We start from the raw sequence: 14,526 nt of genomic DNA, 5'->3' as shown, positions 1-14,526 counted from the left end.
ACAACAGTGAATGTACTTTGATGTTGTTGTACTTCATTGGCTGTAAGGCACTTTGGGCCATCCTGAGGTCAAGTGAGGTGCTACATAAACACAAGTCTTTAATTAACAAAGGAGAAATGGCCCAAAAAAGGAACAGTCGGTAACAGGACAACAATTAGTCTCCTCTTATTATGTGAGAAATCAAGGTCTCGACACACTGCGTGTTTGAAACAAAACTGATTTATTTGTCAGCTATTAAACTCCAGCCCAGTTACAGAGGAAACAAAGCCCAATTGTCAGAATGAACATGGTTCAGTCCTGGATGTGATTAACAGCAGCAATAACAGCAGAATCCAACCCCTGCAGTCACTTGTGAACTTGCTGGTGTGTCAGCAGGCTGGCTGAACGAATGAATCCCTTCCCACACACGGAGCAGGTGAACAGCTTCTCCCCAGTGTGAACTCGCTGGTGTGTTAGCAGGCTGGATGACTGAGTGAATCCCTTCCCACACACGGAGCAGGTGAACGGCCTCTCCCCAGTGTGAACTCGCTGGTGTGTCGGCAGGCTGGATGACTGAGTGAATCCCTTCCCACACACGGAGCAGGTGAATGGCCTCTCCCCAGTGTGAATTCGCTGGTGTCTCAGCAGGCAGGATGACTGAGTAAATCCCTTCCCACACACGGAGCAGGTGAATGGCCTCTCCCCAGTGTGAATTCGCTGGTGTGTCAGCAGGCTGGATGAATTTGTGAATCTCTTCCCACACACGGAGCAGGTAAACGGCCTCTCCCCAGTGTGAATTCGCTGGTGTGTCAGCAGGGTGGCTGAACAAATGAATCCCTTCCCACACACGGAGCAGGTGAACGACTTCTCCCCAGTGTGAATGCGTTGGTGTTTCCTCAGATCTCTTCTGCTTTTAAAGCTCTTCTCACAGACAGAGCATTTAAACGGTCTCCTGTTGGTGTGAACAAGTTGGTGTTCAGTGAGGTGGGATGAGCAAGTGAATCCCTTCCCACACACGGAGCAGGTGAACGGCCTCTCCCTGGTGTGACTGCGTTGATGAGTTTCCAGCTCGGACGGGCACCTGAATCCCTTCCCACATTCCCCACATTTCCACGGTTTCTCCGTGGTGCAGGTGTCCTTGTGTCTTTCCAGGTTGGATGATCAGTTGAAGCCTCGTCCACACACAGAACACGTGTACGGTTTCTCCCCGCTGTGAACGGTGCGATGTTTTTTCAGGCTGTGTAACTGGTTAAAGCTCTTTCCACAGTCAATGCACTGGAACACTCTCACTCGGTTGTGTGTGTCTCGATGCTTTTCCAGTCACACTGATGTTTGAAATCTTTTCCCACAGACAGAACAGAGAAAGATTTCTCCTTCCACAATCAAAGGCCGATGATATCCAGGTCCTGATGAATCGAGTGACTCTGTCAGATCTTGACGTGATGTTTGGTTTGAGTTTCCCGTCTGCAAATCCTCCCCTTCTAATATCCTGTAAAAGGAGTTTACAAAGTAATCACTGTAAATACAGGATAGAAATTCAGAACAGACAATTCTAGTTTCCATGCAACATTCTTTCATAAGAACATAAGAAATAGGAACAAACAGTATAAAAAGACCAGGCTAGTGCGAGCAAGCACTGAGTGTGAGTCAGCAGAGAGTGCTGTGAGTTTGTGTAAGTGTGAGAGTTCTTTAATTGTTATTTCTCTTTAAATCATTCTTGATAAGATTACTTAAGCAGTTTAAGTAAAGCGGAAAAGTTAAATATTTGGGATTCTGTTGGTTTAAGAAGAGTAAAACAAGGTTACACTGCAGGAGGAGTAAATTGGCACAGCAGGCAGTGGAAACCAGTTTTCTAACCAATCAGCAGGGGTGACTCATTTGGCTGTAAACAAACAGTATAAAAAGACCAGTGCTGGTGCGAGCAAGCACCTAGTGCGAGTCATCAGAGAGTGCTGTGAGTTTGGGTAAGTGTGAGTTAGGGTAAGTGGGGTGTTAGGTGCTCTTTTCAAACTTTAACTCTGTGGGTTGTAGTTAATAAGGCCTTTCAGGTGCAGAGTGACTGTTGGTAAACCATTTAACTGGTGTAATTAGAGGGATTGATTTAATTTAAATCCAATTAATTAAAGGGGATACTAGCATCTAAAATCGGGCAGCGGGTGTCCATAACTAACAATAAAAAAATGTAATTAATTACATAGAATGGAGCAGGTGATGTGTTACTGTTGCGAGATGTGGGAGCCGGTGGACCCCATTGAGGCTCACGGTGATTACGTCTGTGACAAGTGTCTGCTGCTGCAGGAACTCCAGCTCCGTGTTGATGAACTGGCGTCTGAGCTTCAGACACTGCGACACATCAGGGAGGGGGAGAAGTACCTGGACTCTGTGTATCAGGAGGTGGTCACACCTATGAAGTTAATTAATTCAGATGTAGCCCATGGTCAGGGACAGGACGGTGTGACTATGAGTGAGGCAGGTACGGGTTCCAGGAGGTAGAGCTGGAGGAGCCGCAGCCCTTGCTCTTGACCAACAGGTTCGAGGTTCTTACTCCCTGTGGGGACAGGAGCAGGGACTGCAGGGAGGATGAGCAACCTGGCCACAGCACCGTGGAACGGGGGGCCATTCAAGAGGGGGGAGTAAATAGAAATGTTGTAGTGGTAGTGGATAGTATTATTAGGGGGATAGATCGAGTTCTCTGCAGCCGAGAGCGAGAGTCCCGAAGGCTGTGTTGCCTACCTAGTGCCAGGATTAAGGACATCTCCTCTGGGCTGGAAAGAAACTTGCAGTTGGAGGGGGTGGATCCAGTTGTCGTGGTCCATGTTGGTACAAACGACGTAGATAGGACTAGGAAGCCGGTTCTGTTAAAGGAGTATGAGCAGCTAGGGGTCAAATAAAAAACAGAACCTCAAGGGTAATAATCTCTTACCTGAGCCACGAGCGAATTTGGCTAGGACAAATAAAATTAGAGAGTTAAATGCGTGGCTCAAAGACTGGTGTGGGAGAAATGGGTTTTGCTTCCTGGGACACTGGCACCAGTACTGGGGCAGGAGGGAGCTGTTCCGTTGGGACGGGCTTCACTTGGCCAGTGCTGGGACTAGAGTCCTGGCGGATCATATAACTAGGGCTGTAGAGAGGGCTTTAAACTAACTAGTGGGAGGGAGGTTCCTAGAGTGCAAATAATAAAAATGACAACAGAGAAGGTCATAGACTTAGGTAGCAGTGGGGAAATTAAAAACCAGAGCGTATCAGGAAGGGGCAGAACGTATGGAGTAAAAGGTAAAGTAATAAAAAGGGCAAAAGCAGGAACTAAGTGTCACAAAACATATTTGAAAGTTCTCTATCTGAATGCACGTAGCATTCGTAACAAAATAGACGAGTTAATGGCACAAATAACTACATATGGGTATGATCTTGTGGCCATTACAGAAACATGGCTGCAGGGTGACAATGCCTGGGAATAAAACATACCAGGTTATTTAACGATCAGGAAGGACAGGCAGGAAGGAAGGGGAGGTGGGATGGCTATGTTAATAAAGGAAGGAATCACTGTAATACAGAGAAATGATATTGGGTCAAAAGATCAGGATAATGAAACAGTTTGGGTGGAGATAAGGAATAATAAGGGGAAAAAAACACTAGTGGGCGTAGTCTATAGGCCTCCGAACAGTTGCAACTCTGTTGGACGGAGTATCAATCAGGAAATAGTTGAGGCTTGTAATAAGGGAGCATCTATAATTATGGGGGATTTTAACTATCATATTAATTGGACAAATCAAATTGGGCAGGGCTGCCTTGAGGATAAGTTCATTGAGTTTATTAGGGATGGGTTTCTTGAGCAGTATGTAACTGAACCGACCGGGGGCAAGCAACCTTAGATCTGGTCCTGTGTAACGAGACAGGATTAATTAAAAATGTCCTAGTAAAGGATCCCCTTGGAATGAGTGACCATAACATGGTTGAATTCCATATTCAATTAGAGGGTGAGAAGGTTGGATCTCAAACAAGCGTGCTAAGCTTGAATAAAGGAGACTATGAAGGTATGAGAGTGGAATTGTGTAGAGTGGATTGGGAAAATAGATGAAAGGGTAAGACGATACATGATCAGTGGTGTACATTTAAGGAGTTATTTTACAACTTCCAAAAAATATATATTCCACTGAGAAGAAAAGGGTGTAAAAGAAAAGACAGCCATCCGTGGCTAAGTAAAGAAATTAAGGATAGTATTCCACTAAAAACAAGGGCATATAAGGTAGCCAAATCTAGTGGGAGGACAGAGGATTGGGAAAACTTTAAAAGACAGCAAAAAATAACAAAAAGATTGATTAAGAAAGGGAAGATAGATTATGAAAGTAAATTAGCAAAAAAATATAAAAACAGATAGTAAGAGTTTTTATAGTTATATAAAAAGAAAAAGGGTGGCTAAAGTAAATGTTGGTCCCTTAGAGGATGAGACTGGGAAATTAATGGTGGGAAATATGGAGATGGCAAAAACACTGAATGAATATTTTGTATCAGTCTTTACAGTTGAAGACACTAAGAATATCCCAACACTGGACAAACAGGGGGCTATAGGGGGGGAGGAGCTAAACACGATCAAAATCACTAAGGAAGTGGTACTCGGTAAAATAATGGGACTCAAGGCGGATAAATCACCTGGACCTGATGGCTTACATCCTAGAGTCTAGAGGGAAGTGGCGGTAGGGATTGTGGATGCATTAGTAATAATTTTCCAAAATTCCCTGGACTCAGCAAAGGTCCCGGCAGACTGGAAAACTGCTAATGTAACACCCTTATTTAAAAAGGGCAGTAGACAGAAGGCTGGAAACTATAGACCGGTTAGCCTAACATCTGTGGTAGGTAAAATTTTGGAGTCCATTATTAAGGAGACATTAACAGGACATTTGGATAATCATAATTTAATAGGACAAAGTCAGCATGGTTTTATGAAGGGGAAGTCATGTTTGACAAATTTGCTGGAGTTCTTTGAGGAAGTAACATATAGGGTGGATAAAGGGCAACCAGTGGACGTAGTGTATTTAGACTTCCAAAAGGCTTTTGACAAGGTGCCACACAAAAGATTATTGCTTAAGATAAAAAATCACAGGATTGGGGGTAATATTCTGGCATGGATAGAGGATTGGCTATCTAACAGAAGGCAGAGAGTTGGGATAAATGGTTCATTCTCAGACTGGCAATCAGTAACTAGTGGTGTTCCGCAGGGGTCAGTGCTGGGTCCCCAACTCTTTACAATCTATATTAACGATTTGGAGGAGGGGACCGAGTGTAACATATCAAAGTTTGCAGATGATACTAAGATGGGAGGGAAAGTAGTGAGTGAGGAGGACATAAAAAACCTGCAAGGGGACATAGACAGGCTAAGTAAGTGGGCAGAGATTTGGCAGATGGAATACAATACTGGAAAGTGTGAGGTTATGCACTTTGGCAGGAAAAATCATAGAGCAAGTTATTATCTTAATGGCAAGAAACTGGATTGTACTGAAGTACAAAGGGATCTGGGGGTCCTGGTGCACGAAACTCAAAAGGTTAGTATGCAGGTGCAGCAAGTGATTAAGAAGGCCAATGGAATGTTGGCTTTCATTGCTAGGGGGATTGAATATAAAAATAGGGAGGTATTGCTTCAGTTGTACAAGGTATTGGTGAGACTGCACCTGGAATACTGCATACAGTTTTGGTGTCCATACTTAAGAAAAGACATACTTGCTCTCGAGTCAGTACAAAGAAGGTTCACTCGGTTAATCCCGGGGATGAGGGGATGGACATATGAGGAGAGATTGGGACTCTACTCATTGGAGTTCAGAAGGATGAGAGGCGATCTTATTGAAACATATAAGATTGTGAAGGGGTTGGATCGGGTGGATGCGGGGAGGATGTTCCCGATGATGGGTGAAACTAGAACTAGGGGGCATAGTCTTAGAATAAGGGGCTGCTCTTTCAAAACTGAGATGAGGAGGAACTACTTCACTCAGAGGGTGGTAGGTCCATGGAATATGCTGCCCCAAAAAGCTGTAGAAGCTACATCGTTACATAAATTTAAAACAGAAATAGACAGTTTCCTAGAAGTAAAGGGAATTAAGGGTTACGGGGAGCAGGCAGGAATTTGGACATGAGTCTAGGTTCGGATCGGACATGGCCCTGTGGGTAGCGGAGTGGGCCCAGGTGCCGTGTAGCCTGATCCTGCTCCTATTTCGTGTGTCTAATTCTGTTAGATTCAGGAGATGGTTCTGTGATAGTAAATTGGCGGTTAGGACCAGATCAGCCATGATCTTATTGAATGGCAGAGCAGGCTCGAGGGGCCGATTGGCCTACTCCTGCTCCTATTTCTTATGTTCTTATGAGTGGGCCATTTGAGCCTGCTCCGACATTCAATAAGATCAGGGCTGATCTTCTACCTCATCTCCACTTTCCTGCACTATCCCCATATCCCTTGAATCCCTTAATATTCAAAAATCTATTGATCTCTAATTTCAATATACTCAATGACTGAGCCTCCACAGGCCTCTGGGATAGAGAATTTCCAAAGATTCTCCAGCCTCTGAGTGAAGGAAATTCTCCTCATCTCAGTCCTAAATGGCCGACCCCTTATTCTGAGATTCTGACCCCTGGTTCTAGACTCCCCAGCCAGGGGAAACATCCTCCCTGCATCTACCCTGTCAAGTCCTTAAGAATTTTGTATGTTTTAATAAGATCACTTCTCATTCTTCTAAACTCTAGAGAATATAGGCCTAGTCTACTCAATCTCTCCTCATAGGACAATATCCCCCCATCCCAGGAACCAGTCCTGGTGAACCTTCGTTGCACTCCCTCTATGGCAAGTATATCGTTCCTTAGGTAAGGAGACCAAAACTGTGCATAATACTCCATGTGTGGTCTCCCCAGGGCCCCAGTAAGACGTCTTTACTCTTATACTCAAATCCTCTTGTAACAAAGGCCAACATACCATTTGCCTTCCTAATTGCTTGCTGTACCTGCATGTTATCTTTCAGTGACTCATGGACAAGGACAAACAGGTCCCTCTGAACACCAACATTTCCCAATCTCTCACCATTTAAAAAATACTCTGCTTTTCTATTCTCCGACCAAAGTGGATAATTTCACATTTCTCCACATTATATTCCATTTGCCATGTTCTTGCCCACTCACTTAGCCTGTCTATATCCCCTTGAAGCCTCCTTGCATCCTCCTCACAGCTTACATTCCCACCCAGTTTTGTATCATCAGCAAACTTGGAGATATTACATTTAGTCCCCTCATCCAAATCATTGATGTAGATTGTGAATAGTTGAGGCCCAAGCACTGAACCTTACAGTAGCCCACTAGCTACAGCCTGCCAACCTGAAAATGACCTGCTTATTCCTTCTCTCTGTTTTCTGTCCGTTAACCAATCCTCAATCCATGCTAGGATATTACCCCCAATCCCATGAGCCCTAATTTTGTTTAACAACCTCTTGTGTGGGACTTTATCAAAGGCCTTCTGAAAATCCAAATACACCACATCCACTGGTTCCCCCTTATCTATTGTTAGTTACAACCTCAAAAAATTCTAACAGATTTGTCAAACACGATTTCCCTTCCATAAATCCATGTTGACTCTGCCCAATCCTGTCATTATTTTCTAAGTGCCCTGTTACCATGTTCTTAATAATAGATTCTAGCATTTTCCCTACTACTGATGTCAGGCTAACTGGTCTGTAGTTCCCCGGTTTCTCTCTCCCTCCTTTCTTAAACAGTGAGGTTACATTTGCTAACTTCCAATCTGCGGGAACCGTTCTAGAATCTATGGAATTTTGAAAAATGACAACCAATGCATCCACTATCTCTATAGCCACCTCTTTCAAAACCCTAGGGTGTAGGCCATCAGGTCCAGGGGATTTATCGGCTTTCAGTCCCATTAATTTCTCCAGTACTACTTTTTTATTAATACTAATTTCTTTCTGTTCCTCATTCTCGTTAGACCCTTGGAACTTCATTATTTCTGGGAAGTTTTTTGTGTCTTCTTCTGTGAAGACAGACACAAAGTATTTGTTTAATTTCTCTGCCATTTCCTTTTTCCCCATTATAATTTCTCCTGTCTCAGCCTGTAAGGGACCCACATTTTTGCTAATCTTTTCCTTTTTACATATCTATAGCAGCTTTTACACTCTGTTTTAATGTCTCTCGCTAGTTTACTCTCATTCTATTTTCCCTTTCTTTATCAATTTCTTGGTCCTCCTTTGCTGAATTCTAGAATCCTCCCAATCCTCAGGCTTACAACTCCTTTTGGCAACATTATACGCCTCTTCCTTTGATCTAATACTATCTTTAACTGCTATTGTTAGCCACGGTTGGACCTCTTTCCTATGGGGTTTTTGTGCCTTAAAGGCCTGTGTCCCTGACAACTACGTGTGCAGGAAGTGCACCCAGCTGCAGCTACTGACAGACCGCATTGCAGCGCTGGAGCTGCGATTGGATGCATACTGGAGCATTCACGATGCTCGGGACATCGTGAATAGCATGTTTGGGGAGTTGGACACACCACAGGTAGAGGTTGGACAGGAAGAAAGGGAACGGGTGACCAACAGGCAGAGTACTAGGCGCAGGCAGGTAGTGCAGGGGTCCCCTGTGGCCATCCCCCTCTCCAACAGATACACCACTTCGAGTACTGTTGGGGGGGATGGCTTATCAGAGGAAGGCAGCAGCAGCCAACTTCCTGGCACCAGGGGTGGCTCTGCTGCACAGAATGGGAGGAAAAAGAGTGGTAGAGCTATAATAATAGGGGATTCAATTGCAAGGGGAATAGATAGGCGTTTCTGCGGCCGCAAACGAGACTCCAGGATGGTGTGTTGCCTCCCTGGTGCAAGGGTCAAGGATGTCTCCGAGCGGCTGCAGAACATCTTGGAAGGGGAGGATGAACAGCCAGTTGTTGTGGTGCATATAGGCACCAACGATGTAGGTAAAAAGTGGGATGAGGTCCTAAAAGCAGAATATAGGGAGTTAGGAGATAAATTAAAAAACAGGACCTCAAAAGGTAGTAATCTCAGGATTGCTACCAGTGCCACGTGCTAGTCAGAGTAGAAATAGAAGGATACTGCAGATGAATACGTGGCTAGAGGAATGGTGCCAGGGGGAGGGATTCAAGTTCCTGGGACATTGGAACCGGTTCTGGGGGAGGTGGGACCAGTTCAAACCGGACGGTCTGCACCTGGGCAGGGCTGGAACCGATGTCCTAGGAGGTTTGTTTGCTAGTGCTGTGGAGGAGGGTTTAAACTAAAATGGCACGGGGTTGGGAACCTGAGCAGGGAGACAAAGGAAAGGGAAACAAGGATAAAAGCAAAAGATAGGAAGGAGAAAAACAAAAGTGGCAGTCAGAGAAACCAACGGTTTAAATCAAACGTGGCCACAGTAAATAATAATTCTAATAGGTCTAAGAGCGTTAAAAAAAACAAGCCTGAAGGCTTTGTGTCTTAATGTGAGGAGCATTTGTAATAAGGTGGATGAATTGGCTGCGCAAATAGAGGTAAACGAATATGATTTGGTTGGGATTACGGAAACGTGGCTCAAGGATGGCCAAGACTGGGAACTCAACATCCAGGGGTATTCGATATTCAGGAAAGATAGGCAAAAAGGAAAGGGAGGTGGGGTAGCATTGCTGGTTAAAGAAGGGATTAACACAATTGTAATGAAGGAAATTAGCTCTGATGATGTGGAATCTGTATGGGTAGAATTGATTAATACTAAGGGGAAAAAAACTTTAGTGGGAGTGGTATATAGACCACCAAACAGTAAGGCGGAGGTTGGGGATGGCATTAAAAGGGAAATTAAAGAAGCGTGCAATAAGGGCACAGCAGTCATCATGGGTGACTTTAATCTACATATAGATTAGGCCAAACAAATTAGTAACAATACTGTGGAGGAGGAATTCCTGGACCAATATGTCGAGGAACCAACCAGAGATCAGGCCATCTTAGACTGGGAATTATGTAACGAGAAAGGATTAATTAGCAATCTTGTTGTACGAGGCCCCTTGGGTCAGAGCGATCATAATATGATCGAATTCTTCATTAATCACAGAAATCACAGAAACCCCACAGTGCAGATAGAGGCCATTTCGGCCCATCGAGCCTGCACCGACACATATCCCACCCGATCCCCGTAACCCCTACACCAACACATATCCCACCCTATCCCCGTAACCCCATGTATTTAATCCCCCTAACACTAAGGGTCACATTTTATCATAGCCAATCAACCTAACCCGCACATCTTTGGAGAATGAAGTAGTTGACTCGGAGACTAGGGTCCTCAATTTAAATAAAGGAAACTGCAATGGTCTGAGGAGCGAGTTGGGTAGGATTGATTGGGGAATGGCACTCAAAGGGTTGACGGTGGATAGGCAATGGCAAACATTCAAAGACCGAATGGATGAACTACAGAAGTTGTTCATCCCAGTTTGGCGTAAAAATAAAACAAAAAGGTGACTCAACCGTGGCTAACAAGGGAAATTAGGGATAGCATAAGATCCAAGGAGAGGACATACAAATTGGCCAGAAAAAGCAATAATCCTGAGGATTGGGAGCAGTTCAGGATTCAACAAAGGAGGACAAAGGGATTAATTAATAAAGGGAAAATAGAATATGAGAGTAAGCTTGCAGGGAACATAAAAACTGACTGTAAAAGCTTTTATAGATATGTGAAGGGAAAAAGATTGGTGAAGTCAAGTGTAGGTCCCTTGCAGTCAGAATCGGGGGAATTTATAATGGGGAACTGATGGGCCTTCAATAACCACAAAACTAGAAGTTATAGACTTAAACAAGTTGGCTTTTAATCACTAAGATCAGAGCTAACATCTCAACACGCCGCCTGGTTCACAGGAATGAGTCATACAGATCCTGGGATCTTTATGTAAGAGAAGTCAGGGGCGGAGCCAAGAGCCAAGACCTGAAACCTCCCAGGTTAGTCGGGAAAGAGGAAGTGAAACTAAACACAGTGGGGGAGGGTAATATACATGAGTGCAAAACGAATACAGGATCAAGACAAACAGATTTCATTACATTCACCCCTTCTATAGATTTAGTCCATCGGGGTGATGTTTCTTAAAAGTTGGTATAAGTGAGTCTGTCAGGAGGTTTTGCGGTTCTCAGTGATCGGCGCAAAGCCGGTTGGGGTGCCTCTAGGGGAGTGGATTCTGGTTCCTCCGCTGTCCGGGCCTCCGCAGTGTCTTCCAGGTTATCTGCAGTGTCCTCCAGGTTAAAGTTGGGTATTGATACCTCTGGGCGTCCTGTCTTTGTAGTGTAGGTCTTCATCGGGTAGTCTCCCATCGTTCTCTCCGCTCCCCGAGGGAGCGAGGTCTTTTATGGAAACAGTGTCCTCTCGCCTGTCAGAGTATTCGATATAGGCGTACTGAGGGTTTGCATGGAGGAGCTGTACCTTTTCCACAAGGGGGTCCGTTTTATGGCCTCTCACGTGCTTCCGCAATAGTACTGTCCCCGGAGACGTCAGCCACGCGGGTAGAGATATGCCCGAGGTGGATTTCCGCGGGGAAAACGAACATCTTTTCGTGAGGGGTAGCGTTAGTGGCAGTACATAACAGAGACCTTATGGAGTGGAGCACGTCTGGGAGGACTTCCTGCCAGCGGGAGGTCGGAAGGCCTTTTGACTTTAAGGCTAACGTGACAGCCTTCCAAACAGTAGCATTCTCCCTTTCCACTTGCCCATTACCCCGGGGGTTGTAGCTAGTGGTTCTGCTAGTGGCTATCCTCTTCGAGAGCAAGAACTGGTGCAGCTCGTCACTCATGAATGACGTCCCCCTATCGCTGTGTATGCCAAACATGCAGAATAGATTACAGAGACACTTGATGACCGTGGCACTGGTCATGTCTGGGCAGGGAATGGCGAAGGGGAAGCGGGAATATTCATCAATGATATTGAGGAAGTATACGTTACGGTCGGCAGAGGGAAGGGGTCCCTTGAAGTCCAGACTTAGGCGCTCAAATGGCCGTGTGGCTTTGATAAGGTGTGCACGGTCAGGCCTGTAGAAACGAGGCTTGCATTCCGCACAGATGCGGCAGGCTCTGGTCATTGCCCTGACCTCCTCGATGGAGTGGGGCAGATTGCGGGACTTTATAAAATGGTATAGTCGGGTGGCCCCTGGGTGACAGAGGTCGTTGTGGAGACCCTGTAATTTGTCCGTATGAATGCTGGCACACATTCCATAGGGCGTCTGGGGGTTCATTAAGGGCTCCCGGCCTGTACATAATATCATAGTCGAACGTGGATAGTTCGATCCTCCACCTGAGTATTTTGTCATTCTTGATTTTCCCCCTTTGTTTGTTATTAAACATGAAAGCCACCGACCGCTGGTCGGTGAGCAGGGTGAAACGTTTGCCGGCTAGGTAGTGTCTCCAGTGCCGCACTGCCTCCACTATAGCCTGTGCCTCCTTCTCGACAGAAGAGTGCCTGATTTCAGGTCCCTGAAGGGTTCGGGAGAAGAAGGCCACAGGTCTCCCAGCCTGATTGAGGGTCGCAGCTAAGGCAAAGTCTGACGCATCGCTTTCGACTTGAAAGGGAATGCATTCGTCCACTGCACACACAGCAGCCCTTTCAATGTCCTGTTTCATACTGGTGAAAGCCTCCCGAGCTTCAGCTGATAGTGGGAAGGACGTCGATTTAATGAGGGGTCGGGCCTTATCAGAGTAATTGGGCACCCATTGGGCATAATACGAAAAAAATCCCAGGCACCTTTTTAAAGCTTTGGGATTGTGTGGCAGGGGCAGTTCCTTTAGGGGGCGTAATCGGTCAGGGTCCGGTCCAATTACCCCATCTTCCACCACACAGCCGAGGATACAGAGACGGGTTGTGTTGAAGACACATTTGTCTTCGTTGTAGGTTAGATTCAGCTTTAGGGCAGTTTTTAAAAATCTCGCAAGATTTAGATCGTGGTCTTGCTGGTTGTGCCCGCAGATAGTGACATTGTCCAGATAGGGGTAGGTAGCTTGTAGTTTATTCTCGTCAACCATGCGGTCCATCTCACGTTGGAAGACCGAGACCCCATTTGTTACCCCGAAGGGCACTCTGAGAAAATGGTAGAGGCGCCTGTTCGCCTCAAAGGCGGTGTATGGGCGGTCCTCCGTTCTAATGGGGAGCTGGTGATACACGGATTTGAGGTCAATAGTCGAGAAGACACGGTATTGCGCAATCTGGTTGACCATTTCTGATATGCGGGGTAAAGGGTAGGCGTCCAGCTGGGTATAAATATTAACAGTCTGGCTGTAGTCAATTAGCATCCGTTTCTTTTCGCTATTTTTAACTATGACTACTTGGGCACGCCACGGGCTGGTACTGCATTCAATAATGCCTTCCCGCAGGAGTCTGTCCACTTCCGCCTTGATAAAGTGTCTGTCTTCCAGACTGTACCGTCTACTTTTGGTTGCTATGGGCCTACAGTTCGGAGCGAGATTAGCGAATAAAGAGGGCGGGCTGATTTTTAAGGTTGATAGGCCACAGACTGTGAGTGGCGGCTGGGACCCGCCATATGCTAGCGTGACACTTTCGTGGTGGCACTGGAAGTCCAGGCCCAAGATTACATTAACACAGAGTTCTGGCATCACGAGGAGTTTAAAATCCTTGTAGTCCGTGCCTTTTACAGTCAGTGTTACCACACAGTAGCCCAAAATGTCCAAAGTGTGGGGCTCAGCAGCCATAGCAATCCTGCTCTGTGTAGGGGTTACCGTTAATGAGTGCCGCCGTACCAGGCTAGGGTGGATAAAACTCTCGGTACTCCCACAGTCAATTAAACATTTTGTTAAATTCCCGTTTACCTGTATGTCCATCATGGATTTTGTCAACGGGTGTGCCCTGGATTGATCCACCGTGATCGAAGCCACTGTTGGGCCCTGGGCGGCCGTTGAGTTGGGAAAAGATGGCGGATCCCAAGATGGCAGCCCGCACGGTACGCACGAGGCGGTGACGGAGTTGGAAATCGGATTCCCCCTGCAGACTTTGCTAAAATGCCCCTTTTTCTTACATTTGAAGCATGTAGCGTCCTTCGCTGGGCATCGTTGTCTGGGGTGCTTGGCCTGGCCGCAGAAGTAGCATTTCGGGCCTCGAGACATTGCCGCTGTAGTAGGACTCCTGGGCGAACTTCTGTGTGGGGACTCCGGCGGCGTAGAGCTGGTCTGAGACCTGGATGGGGAAGATGGCTGATTCCAAGATGGCGGCCCCCTCGGCATGCACGAGGCGGTGAGGGCCGCATGGCCGGAAGAATAAGAGTCAGAGTTTTTCTGGGCCACATCCAGCGATTGCGCAGTGGCCACTGCCTTTTTTAAGTCCAGGACCTCCTTCTCCAGCAGTCTCTGCTGGATATAATTCGATTTGAGGCCCGTGATGAAGGAATCGCGGACCAATTCGTCACAGTACGCGTTGGCCGTCACGGCCTTGCAGTTACAGTCCCGGACCAGGTCCTTTAGGCCCTGTAAGAAATCGTCCATTGATTCCTCTGGTCGCTGCCTGCGTGTAGCCAGCAGATGTCTGGCGTACACTTCGTTTACCGGCCTC

General features: G+C 46.3%; 1 pseudogene; it reads right to left on the bottom strand.

Annotated features, from left to right (window-relative positions):
* Positions 1–208: 208 nt before the first annotated feature.
* Positions 209–14,526, bottom strand: part of LOC147118424 (uncharacterized) — a 32,978-nt pseudogene continuing 18,660 nt past the window's right edge.

The sequence above is a fragment of the Somniosus microcephalus genome, chromosome 4 (assembly GCF_052327205.1).
Source record: "Somniosus microcephalus isolate GS21.2 chromosome 4, FLI_Smic_1.0, whole genome shotgun sequence".
In the NCBI taxonomy this organism is placed as follows: Eukaryota; Metazoa; Chordata; class Chondrichthyes; order Squaliformes; family Somniosidae; genus Somniosus; species Somniosus microcephalus.
Note: the sequence above shows the minus strand (reverse complement) of the source record. Positions and strands in the feature narration are given on the sequence as shown.